Below are 11467 nucleotides of genomic sequence, written 5' to 3'. Positions count from 1 at the left end.
CAAACGCTATTATAACCTCTGGACAGCTGTGTGCCAGCCTAATAGGCTTTGCACATCTACTTAATGGCATCTATCTACACTCAGTACATGGAAAATGTTTCTAAGAAGTCTTTCGGTTTGTAAGAGGCTTTGTATTTACCAGTGTTTGAATATGTAAGTAGCAGTTATGCCTTGCCAATATTTTCTGCATAGGTAATTTGCACAGAATGAGTCCAAAACCTCAAAGATTCTTGCTGTTCTAGAATAATTTGCATCAAGAATGCAGATGATTTGGAATTTGCAGTTTAAAAATGTCTGAAGTATACTCGAATGCCTGATTTAGCTAATCCTGTTGATCAAAGGTGGACTAGGACTAGAATCTTCTTGATTATCACCATCAACGTAACCAGAGGTCCTTTGTTGTTGTTGTTGTTTTTGTAGGAAAGGGAGGAAACTGTGGGCTGTTGGGCTTTGCACAAGCATTGCAAAAGCAGGTTTCCAGTACCTCCTTGCACAATTCATTTCCTCCTGAAATCTAGATTGTACATTGGCACATTCTCCCTGTCCCCAACATGACAATGATTAGTCATGTCAATGTACCTGTGGATTTCATTACAAGGAGCTGGAGAAAATGAGGGAAAGTGGTGGGAAAGGGGAGAGTTTTATGGTATTCTGTCTTTAAAGAAGATGAAGAATTGACTCACTCCCATCACACAAAGATCGCCTCCTCCAGCTTCTAGCTCAACCATCTGCTTAATTCCCATCACATGGACAGGCCAGCACACTTTTAAAAACAGGCGTCATTTAAGGCAGCACTGCATTCAAGACCCTACCACTGAAGCAGATTTCAGGCATCTTTCTTATGGTGATACTTTCTATGGCAGTGGTTCTCAACCTGTGGCTCCCTAGGTGTTTTGGCCTACAACTCCCAGAAATCGCAGCCAGTTAACCAGCTGTTAGGATTTCTGGGTGTTGAAGGCCAAAACATCTGGGGACCCACAGGTTGAGAACCACTGCTCTATGGGGTCGTTTGCACTCAAGACCCTTTTACTGAAACAGAAGCACCTTTCTTATTGTGGCACTTTCCCTGGGGTAATTTGCACTGAGTTTTCCTCCCATTTCGATTATTTATCTTTTTTTAAAAACAAAACTCACCCCAGATCATAGGACGTGGTTTCCCAGAGCCTTTGCATTGGTAATTGATTTTCAATTCAAGGGGCAGGTGATTACCTACAAAGCCCCAACTGTTTGGGATCTGCCTATCTTTGTGATAGCATATTTTCCTACGAACCAGCATGTACCCTGAGATCATCTGGGGAGGCTCTGCTCTCCCACCGCCATGGTTGGTGGGGATGAGAGAGAGGGCCTTCTCAGTGGTGGCCCCCCAGCTTTGGAACTCCCTCCCTAGGGAGATCAAACGGGCTCCCACTTTGTCCATCTTTCGGAGGTAATTATAAAACTGGATGTTGTGTTGCACCTTTGATTAGGCAGTTTCACCAGAGAACTATCCTGTCCCTGCTCTAAGTTCTGCACTTTATCTCCTATCGGTTACCTAGACATTTTCACTTAAGGTATTCCCTAGTCCTTGTTTATTTGATCTCCACACTTTCCATCGGCTCCTTTTAGGAATTGTTGCACTCATTGAGCCTGAACTCAGGTATAACTTTTATCTCGGACACATTGTTTTAAGATGATGTCTATGATTATGTTAAGTTTTTAATATTTTTATTTGATGATTTTAATTATTTATTTATTTATTTGCTATATTTATATACCGCCGTTTCTCAGCCTAGCCGGCGACTCAACGCGGTTTACAACATAATATAATAATCAACAGTATACAGTTAAAAGCATAAAAAACATAAAAAACATAAAAACACAATTCATACATCAATACCAATCCAGTTCGACTCTTAACTAAAAACGTGATCCAGTTCGTCATCCATGTTGCCAGACCTTTAGTCAGTTACCATTCGTTGCATTGGGTTAACCAAATGCCTGCTTAAACATCCAGGTCTTCAATCTTCTTCGGAATATCATCAATGAAGGGGCTGATCTTACCTCCAAGGGCAGGGTGTTCCATAGCCGCGGGGCCACCACAGAAAAGGCCCTGTCTCTCGTACCCGCCAGCCGCACCTGAGAAGCAGGCGGGATAGAGAGCAGGCCTCCCCAGAAGATCTTAGGGTCCTGGCGGGCTGATAGGCCGAGATACGTTCGGATAGGTAAGTTGGGCCAGAACCGTTTAGGGCTTTAAAGGCCAACGCCAGCACTTTGAATTGAGCCCGGTAGCAGATCGGCAGCCAGTGGAGCTGGTGCAGCAGAGGAGTTGTGTGCTCCTTGCGCTCCGCTCCCGTTAGTATCATGGCTGCCGAACGTTGGACTAGTTGGAGCTTCCGGGCCGTCTTCAAAGGCAACCCCACGTAGAGAGCGTTGCAGTAGTCCAAACGGGATGTAACCAGAGCGTGGACTACCGTGGCCAAGTCAGACTTCCCAAGGTACGGGCGCAGTTGGCGCACGAGTTTTAACTGTGCGAATTATGCCTTTGTTTTATCTGTAATGTTTGGGCTTGCCCCTTTGTAAGCCACCTCAAATCCCCTAGAGGAGATGGTGGTGGGGTATAAAAATAAAGTTATTATTGTTATTGTTATTCCTATTATTATTCCTATTATTATTATTATTATTATTATTATTATTATTATTATTCTCCAAGACTCTGCCTTGGTGATCTGGGGAAATGGGGAGGAGCTGAAATGGGCATTTCAGCTCTTCTCACACACGGTATAATCATTTTATTTAGAAGCAGGTAACAAAAGGAGGCAACAAGGATTAACATCACATGGGGAAATTGGCCATTTTGCCTGTCTCTATGCAGGGAATTTGAAAAATAAGTCTATTGCCAACTGGCTTAGGAATCATTGGAAAAACCAATGTTTTAGAAAGGGCAAAATACCACACCCCAACAGTGGAAGTTTGCATCGTGTGAAGGTCACCATGGGTTGCCGTTTCTTAAATGTGTAGAAACACTGATTTTACCGTGTGTGATGAAGTCATCTGTGTCATCCAAGTATTATTGAGCAGCCAGGAACAGAAGGAAACCCGACCTCTAGCAAATGATAACTCTAATAGAATGTTAAGTCCTTTGCACACTACACAATTGTTGTGCTTTGATTCCACTTCGACTGCCATACCAACATCCTATGTAATTCTGGGATGTGTAGTATAGTGTGGGATATTTCAAATTCTCAATCAGAAAATGCTAGTGCTTCACTAAACTACACTTCCGGGGTTCCATAGGATTTTGTCATGACAGTTGAGATGGAATCATAGTGGTGTGAAAGGCTTCTCAATCTTTGTCTTTCCTCTCCCATCTTGCACATAGATTGAAACCAAAATCCAACCAACTGAATTTGAGTTCTCTTTCCCATTTGTATTTATTTGATACATTTTGACTTAAGAATCAAAGCTGAAGACAGTTCTCCTTGGGAAAGTAGGTGGCCAGTAAAAGAAAGGGCTGCATGGAAAGGACATGGAAGCTCTTTTCCGGGTGGTGTTGCTGGGAATAGTTCGTTACAGGATCATCTTCATCAGCAAGAGCCCAGAGAGACACAAGAAGGAAACTGCTGCTGGTGAGGCATTGTTATGACATTCAATCCTTGTAACAGTAACAGCATCTGGTATCTGAATATTGGGCATTTCAGTTGTACAGTCAGATTTTGGAATGCAGGTTTTTATTACTGATTTGCTGGACACATCTCCTGGATAAGAAAAAGAAGCATATCATAATACAGATGAAAACCGGGATTTGTGTGGCCAAGAAATATTGGGGTATGATCAAGAAAGCTAAAGGCAACGGTTTTGCCCTGGCACTAAGTCCAGTCATGTCTGACTCTAGGGGCTGGTGGTAATCTCCATTTCTAAGCCAAAGAGCTGGCATTGTCCGTAGGGAAGTAGGGACGCTATACTGTATATGTACTGCCTCAGCACATTCAAGGCATAGAACTGCCCCCTCCTCGGAGTGGCTCCATCCTCTTCTCTCCCCCCCCCCTCACTCAATCCCTTCGCTTTCTCTTTCCTCTCCTCTTTCCCCTCCCTCCCCCCTCCCTCCCCCCTCCCCTTGGACACTACACTTCCCACTGGCTCCTTGCACGCCTGGCTCCCACTCCTCCTCTTCCCCTTTCCCCTCTTCTGCTCGCGCACACCTTCTTCACCTTCCTCTCCTCTTCTTCCTCATCTTCTTCCTCCTCCTCTTCCTCCTCCTCCTACCCTCCCACAGTCCCCCCCTCCCCCGCCCTCACCTCCCTGTCAGTGCAGTGGCTGCAGGCAGGGGCGGCTCGTCCATTACGCGAAGTAAGTGGTCGCAGAACACTTTTTTTGCCAGGGGCGCAGAGGCGCCTCTGTAAATGCCCCTCGACTGCCACTTGAGGAGCGCCCCCTCAGCTCACAACAGCCCTAGCAGTCCGGGGGGAGCCTCGGCTTTCTTGCCTCGCTGCCGGGCGATCCTCTTCTCAAAGGGGCCGGGCCCTTGAGCCTCGCCTCGCCCCTCTCGTTCCTGCTCCACCCGGCCACCGGGTGCGCGAGCAGAGCCGGCGCTCAATCGTTCTCCGCGTTTGATCCCTTCCCCATGACCGGCTCCCTTTCCCGATCCCCCGGTGCTCCACCCGCCTCCTTTCCTCTCCCCAATCCGTGGGTGGGCCAAGGGGTGGAGCAGCCACACCTGGCCCACTTCGGGTCCGGAGGTGTGTCTGAAGACCGCAGCATGAGCACCAAAAGTCGCCTCTTCTCCTGACTTTCTCTTCAGCCATCAAGAGAGAGAGAGAGAGAGCCCCTCCGGCTGGAGGTATCTCCCACCTCCGCTCCCTCCTTTGTTTTTGCGCCTACCTTCAGGAAAGGTGGGCATCTCCACCTCTCTCTCTCTTGATCCCAATGGCTGAGGAGAAATTCAAGAGAAGAGGTGACTTTTGGTGCACACGCCGGGGTCTTCAGGCATGCCTCCGGACCCAAAGCGGGCCAGGCAAGGGTGCAAAAGCGACAAGTGTACTTACTGGGATGTATAGTTCACCTATGATCAAAGAGCATTCTGAACTCCGCCAATGATGGAATTGAACCAAATATGGCACACAGAACTCCCACGACGAATAGAAAATAAATATCAATGATTGGTTGGGGTGGGGGGGGGACGCCAAAATACTATTTGCTTACCGTTGAAAATTACCTAGGGCCGCCTCTGGCTGCAGGAGAAGGAAAGGGCTGTCAGGGAAGGAAAGAAGGAAAGGAAGCAAACCCTCCTTGCCTTTCCCATCGCCGGGTGAAGAGAGAGAGGAAAGGGAAGGAAGGGAAGGACCTTCATGGCTGGAGAGAGGGAGGGAGGACGGACTGAGAGGAAAACCGCAAAACAGCAAGTCCGCGAAAAGCGAACCGCAAAGTAGCGAGGGAACACTGTAGTCTTTATTACATAGGTGGTGATACTCAGGGCCATATTTGGACATCCAGCAACCCTAGACATAGTAGTACAGCCAGCTTCTCACCCACCTCTTGTGATTTCTGTAACAATAGTGGCACAAGTATCATAACCAGCTTGACATGACATGTTCTTGCCAGTACAAGTCATGCCAACACCAACACAAGTTTCGCATTCTAAAGCAGTACCTGGTGGGAGAAAGAGAAATCATTATAAATTAGTTGTGATCGCTAATTTCTAAGCTATATGCAAGAGAAAGGACATTTTCTTCACACACAGTTTCCTTTCTTTTGTATGTAGCTTAGCAATATGAAGTTCATCTAAAGTTATTTTGAGCTGCAGTTCAGCAAGGCCTAACCTTGCAGCTGTTGAAGTTAGAGACTGTAGTTTCTACACCATGTGTGCAGCCTTTTAGCTGGAACACATCTAAGTACACCCTGCAGAGACACAGCAGAATGCAGGTGAAACATTGCAGACATGAATTCATTTCCTTTCCTTCCAGTCGTTATTTTCTTGTCTGACCCAGGGCGGGGGGGGGGGGGGGGGGGGATGCATCAAATTTTGAAAACCTTATTTCTCACCCATTAGTGCAGTGTTTCTCAACCTGGGGATCGGGACCCCTGGGGGGGTCGCGAGGGGGGGGGGGTCAGAGGGGTCACCAAAGACCATCAGAAAACACAGTATATTCTGTTAGTCATGGGGTTCTGTGTGGGAAGTTTGGCCGAATTGTATTACTGGTGGGCTTCAGAATGCTCTTTGATTGCAGGTGAACTATACATTCCAGCAACTACAACACCCAAATGTCAAGGTCTATTTTTCCCAAACTACACCAGTGATCACATTTGGGAATACTGAGTATTTGTGCCAAATTTGGTCCAGATACATCATTGTTAGAGTTCACAGTGCTCTCTGGATGTGGATGAACTACAGCCCCCAAACACAAGGTCAGTGCCCATCAAACCCTTCCAGTATTTTCTGTTGGTCATGAGAGTTATGTGTGCCAAGTCTGGTTCAATTGCATCGTTGGTGGAGTTCAGAATGCTCTTTTAATTTAAATGAACCATAAATCCCAGCAACCACAACTCCCAAATGACAAAATCAATCCCCTCCCCAACCCCACCAGTATTCAAATTTAGGCGTATTGAGTATTTGTGCCAAATTTGGTCCAGTGAATGAAAATACATTCTACATATCAGATATTTACATTATGATTCATAACATTAGTAAAATTACAGTTATGAAATTGCAACAAAATAATGTTGTGGTTGGGGGTCACCACAACATAAGGAACTGCATTAAGGGGTCACAGCATTAGGAAGGTTGAGAACCACTGCATTAGTGTGTGGGTGGGTGAGAAATAAGGTGTCCCCCCCCAAAAAAAAGAAACCCTGCTTCCTACAACAAAATAAAGCTTTGAGGAGAAGGGGAATGAAATTATGAATTAGATTCTTTTTCACCTGCATTTTGGTATGTTTTTAGCGCAGTAAATTGATGTAAAGTCAAAGAACTGATACAAATTAACAGAACTAAAATTAGCATCTACTTTTCAGTACAGACATCATCAACATAGGTTTTATCCCCTAGCCTTACAACATAAAAGTATTGCAAAGGCATACTAAACCAATTTTCTTATATTTGCTCATCCCTAGGGATAGCAAGGTGCTTGTTTATAAAGCTATTGTCCTCCCAACCCTGATATACGCCTGTGAGACGTAGACTGTCTTCTACAGATGTCACATGCAACTCCTAGAACGATTCCATCAGCGTTGCTTCTGAAATATCTGCAAATCTCTTGGGAAGAAAAGCAGACAAATGTCAGCATGTTGGAAGAAGCAAAGGCCACCAGCACTGAAGCAATGGTCCTCCACCATCAACTCTGCTGGACCAGCCCTGTTGTCTGGATGCTCAGCCACCGTCTCCCAAAGCAGTTGCTCTACTCTGAACTCAAGAATGGAAAATGGAATGTTGGTGGGCAGGAAAAGAGATTTAAAGATTGGCTCAAAGCCAACCTTAAGAACTCTGGTATAGACACTAAGAACTGGGAAGCCCTGGCCCTTGAGCGCTCCAGCTGGAGGTCAGCTGTGACCAGCAGTGCTGCAGAATTTGAAGAGGCACGAGTGGAGGGCAAAAGAGAGAAACATGCCAAGAGGAAGTCACGTCAAGCCAACACTGACCAGGACAGCCTTCCACCTGGAAACCGATGCCCTCACTGCGGGAGAACATGCAAGTCAAGAATAGGGCTCCACAGTCATCTACGGACCCACCACCAGTACACCGATCTTGGAAGACAATCGTACTCGGACAACGAGGGTTCGCCTAAGTGAAGTGATATTTGCTCAGATCTGGGTTCTATCTGGCTTTAAAATATGAATGGAGATGAACTATGCAAGCCTTCTCTTGCTTGAGATGGACTGTTCAAATACTCTTTTACTTGTTGCAATTCTGTACCAGCTATGGAATTGTGAGAGTTGTAGTTTTACAGAGTCTTTAGCCTTCTCTGCCAAGGAGTCATGGTGCCTCCTCAAGTTACAACTCCTAGGATTTCATAGCATTGAGCCACAATAGTTAAAGCAGCAACAAACTGCATTAATCCTACAGTGTAGATACACCCTAAAAGAGAGAATATACGATGGAGGGAGTTACCATTCAGAACCTGCAGCGCCTGCACAGTCAGTTCGGAATCTTCTAGAACTCTTAAGATACATTTTGGTGGAAGCCTGGTCCACACTCCCCATGGAAGTATATAGCCAGTGGGAGGGGCTACCGCCTCAGTCCCCATGTCCTCCACATGATGGCAGCAAGAGAAACTGAGGCATGATAAAATAGCGGGGAGCATGGGCGGAGATGTGCGAATTTCACAGATGACCACTCTTTACCTTTACTTCTCCATCGTGGTCTCTGTGAAATCACAGATATGGTAGACTAGCAAGATACTAATCTAGGATGGTGGGAGTCATGCCACCCAAGACAAGAGGACTACTCTTCCAAGAGACCGGCTCTGCTGTGAGACCCTATCTCTCTCGGAGAGTGCATTCACTTGTAAAAGGTAACAAGGTGAGAGGGATAGATCAGCCCTCCCCTCTTCTCCCCCCTCCCCATGTTATTATCCCACCCACCCACCCACCCCCATCCTTATCTTTACCCATACCCATGTCCTTACCCGCTGCCATTCCCCCCATTTTTCCTCCTTGTTTTGTCTTTTTTAATCTATATAACAAATAAAATTCTTAATAAAAAAGAAAGAGAATTCCTCCTTTAAATAAGTTGCAAGCCCACCCAATATTTTTTAAACATTGCATAATGCCCATAATGTGTGGCCTCTTAAAAGGGACACAGATACATCGCAGTTGCCCAATCTTGCTTTATCTTAAATTAAGTTGGATTGAATTTTGTTCCTCTATAGAAAAATCTGCTCATGAGATATATTTCCCGTTGTCCCTTACCTGCTGTTAGAAAAGCAGAGATGAGGAAGAGCCCCAAGATAGCCTGCATAATGGTCAAAAGGTACAGTGTGGCAGGTGATATGAAGATTAGCTCTCCAATGAAGCAAATTCTTTGGTCAGAAGTGTCTGGGGAAAAAGATTCAGGGTAAGCATGCTTTGGACAGATTATTTTTTTTTCAATTTGTGCATCCGGATTTGGAATTGTTTCAAGTTGTATTCTGAAAGCTTCCTTCTCCTTTATTTTCTTTCCTGATAGCACAAGGAATATTGTTGTTCAAGTGTGGAGTTCCATAACATTTTATTCACACGCACATGGGGTGTATGTACAGAATTAATGCAGTTTGACACTACTTCGACTTCCATAACACAATTCCATAACACAATAGTTTGGTGAGTCACCAGCACTTTTTGGTTAACAACCTTGTACAATTACACAATTCCTGATTCCATAGTATTGAGTCATAGCACTTAATGTTAAACTGCATTAATTCCATAGTGTAGATGCACCCACTCATATGCAGACACACATACTTCAACACTTTGAGTATTACAGTGTTCCCTCACTTATTTTGGGTGTTACATTCTAGGACCACCCGTGAAAAGTGAAAATCCGTGAAGTAGGGACGCTATATATGTATATCGGGTTCTGAGGGTGAGGCAGAAGCAAGGAGAGATTTAAAGACACCATGCACATTTTTTTTTTTGCTAGCTAACTCTGCTTTGGTTTCTTGTAGGTTTTCTGGACTATATGGCCATGTCCTAGAAGTATTCTCTCCTGACGTTTCACCTGCATCTATGGCAAGCAGCCTTGCCATAGATGCAAGTGAAATGTCAGGAGAGAATGCTTCTAGAACATGGCCACATAGCCTGAAAAACCTACAAGAACCCAGTGATTCCAGCCATGAAAGCCTTCGACAATATATCTCTGCTTTGCTTTGCAATTTTTCTTGATTGGCTGCCTCTCTCCTCAGGAGGAGGGTGAAACCCCCTTCCACACTCCATCATTGCTAGGAAATGGGATTAGAACGCCACTCTGGACAATGGCAACCATTCATAAACTTGGAGGCAAAAACCCTTAAATCCGCGAAAAGCGAACCGCAAAGTAGTGAGGGAAAACTGTATTAATAATTGGCTTTATAATCAGCCATGGTGAGATCATGAGAGAGACTTCAGTGATCTCAAAACTCCTGGGAATTCAGTTTATTGTTGCTGTTGTTATATTTGTTTCTTGTCTATCTCCCAAAATTGGAACTCAAAGTGGGTTCCAAAACCCAACAAAATAAAAAAAACATACAAAACATTGAAATAGAATCGAACTTTGGACAATATTAAAATAATTTAAACCTGGTATGGATAGATGAAGAAAGTTTTCGCTTTCCTTATATATATTCCTGTATATTCTTGACTTCCTTAGTATAAGGAAAGGCAGGATTCTGTAACTTACCTTACGTCAATAAGGATTGTAGTCTGGATCCTTACCAGCAAAAGGTGTTCTGATCACTGTCTTTAACTGCTGAATGTCATACTTCCTTCACTCATGCACCTCTTATAAAGGAGAGAACACTTCAATGCTTGATTGAAAATATTCACTTTCTATTCTCCTGCTTAAGTTTCTTTTTCTGCCTTCTGATGCCAATTTTGATGAAGCGTTGGAAGTTCCCTCCCATGCCAAGCTGGCAAAAGGAAATACCAAAAGTTCTAGAATCTTGTAAATCTTTCTAGGGATGGCATACAAGGCTTATTCTTACATTTTGTGATCTCTCCATACACTGACATATTGCAGCTGTCAAGACCTGGGAGTCCATTGCTTATTTTTAATGTTGAAGGAAAGGAGAACGTGACTCACGGTGCAGCTACACTTTATAATCAATGCAGTTTGATACCATTTCACTGCCATGGCTCAAGGCTATGGAGTCATGTGAGCTGTAGTTCAACAACTGCATTAATTCTACAGTGTCTACATGGTCTTTAGCTTGTTCTTGCCTTGTCAAGCAAAACCCCCATGATTCCATTGAGCCATGGCAGATTTATTTTATTTTATTATATCGTGTCAGAAGCGACTAGAGAAACTGCAAGTCGCTTCCGATGTAAGAGAATTGGCCTTCTGCAAGGACATTGCCCAGGGGATGCCTGGATGTTTTGATATTTTACCATCCTTGTGGGAGGCTTCTCTCATGTCCCCGCATGGGGAGATGCAGCTGACAATGGGAGCTCACCCGTGCTCTCCCCGGATTCAAACCTCTGACCTGTCGGTCTTCAGTACTGCTGACACAAGGATTTAATTCACTGCACCACTGGGGGCTCATGCCATGGCAGTAAAAGTGGTATTAAACAGCATTAATATACCACAGTGTAGATGTGCCCTCGGAGGACGAAGGATCTGTTTAATGCAGCTTCAAAATGACTTCGAAATCCAGTTGCTACAAAATCCACACCGCCAATGTGAGCTTCAGCATGATTTAAGGCCAGTAAACCTCATGAAACAAAGTCATTACAAAGTTCGAATTAAGGTCCTCCATGTGTATCAGCAAGCCCCAACTGTATACCACATCAGAAGGTGAAATCTGCAGAATGAGAAGCACCTTGT

The 11467-nt window shown here is 44.7% G+C and overlaps 1 long non-coding RNA gene across 1 annotated transcript; it reads right to left on the bottom strand.

Moving 5' to 3' along the window:
- Positions 1-5530: 5530 nt before the first annotated feature.
- Positions 5531-10489, bottom strand: LOC137095123 (uncharacterized). The gene is made up of 3 exons (XR_010908795.1): positions 10325-10489; positions 8881-9006; positions 5531-5625 (listed from the first exon to the last, which is right to left on the bottom strand). It is a non-coding gene; the product is annotated as an uncharacterized lncRNA (long non-coding RNA).
- Positions 10490-11467: the final 978 nt, after the last annotated feature.

This window comes from Anolis sagrei, chromosome Y (genome assembly GCF_037176765.1).
Source record: "Anolis sagrei isolate rAnoSag1 chromosome Y, rAnoSag1.mat, whole genome shotgun sequence".
Lineage (NCBI taxonomy): Eukaryota > Metazoa > Chordata > Lepidosauria > Squamata > Dactyloidae > Anolis > Anolis sagrei.
Note: the sequence above shows the minus strand (reverse complement) of the source record. Positions and strands in the feature narration are given on the sequence as shown.